Source organism: Antrostomus carolinensis, unplaced genomic scaffold (genome assembly GCF_000700745.2).
Source record: "Antrostomus carolinensis isolate BGI_N321 unplaced genomic scaffold, ASM70074v2 scaffold29076, whole genome shotgun sequence".
Lineage (NCBI taxonomy): Eukaryota > Metazoa > Chordata > Aves > Caprimulgiformes > Caprimulgidae > Antrostomus > Antrostomus carolinensis.
Window position 1 is genome coordinate 7860 of NW_010324380.1, and position 763 is coordinate 8622.

A 763-nucleotide genomic window follows, 5' to 3' on the forward strand; every position below is an offset into this window, starting at 1 on the left:
GTGACCCGTGGGGGTTCTTGGTGGGGCAGTGGGGAAGGCAGGTGAGTGTCGTGTGTCCTGCCAGCTCCCCGGGCTGGGACAGCAGCATCCCCACATCCCGGCACGGGGGCCTGGCACGGCTCTTCATTTGCCAAACGTCACCGTTGGCTCCGGCAGCTCATCCCGCCCGTCACTGGCTCTACCTGCCAGAGACTGGTAGAAGTCCTTGCCCTTTGTGTCCTGGGATGAGATTTTTACCAAGGATGTTTACAGGTATTACATGAAAGTGCAGCTGTGCCCGCTTATACCTGTGCCCGCACGTACACATGTGTACACGGTCATGCGTGTGCTGATGCGTGGGTAGGGGCTGGCCTGGCAGCTGCAGGGCACAACGATGCCCCATATCCAGTGGCTCCATCCACTCTCTGCTTCATGTAACAGCACCGAGGAGTGGAGTCGCTGCTCAACTTCTGTTGAGTGAAAATAGGTTATTTTTTGACACTGAGGGCAGTTTGGTAGAAAAGCCCTTTCTGTTGTGCTCAGGGTGAGGAGCAGTTGGGTGCAGCTCCTGCCCAGGTCTGATGTGAATGCAGTGAGGTGCTGATGGTGTGATGTGTGCCACGGCTGCCACAGAGCTGGAGTGTGGATCCGACACTCAATGTGCAGAGCTGGGGGCTGGAGGGTTTGGTGCAGGGATGGGGACATCCCGAGTCCCTCCTGCCAGCCAGGAACCATCCCGTGCAGACACAGCCTGGGCTGTGCCCATGGCCACGTGTGGCTGGGC

The 763-nt window shown here is 58.8% G+C and overlaps 1 protein-coding gene across 1 annotated transcript in view; it reads left to right on the forward strand.

The window, feature by feature from the left end:
- Positions 1–763, forward strand: part of LOC104527261 (steroidogenic factor 1) — a gene marked incomplete at both ends in the record, with an annotated part of 7519 nt that overhangs the window by 6551 nt on the left and 205 nt on the right. The gene's annotated exons all lie outside the window — the stretch shown is intronic.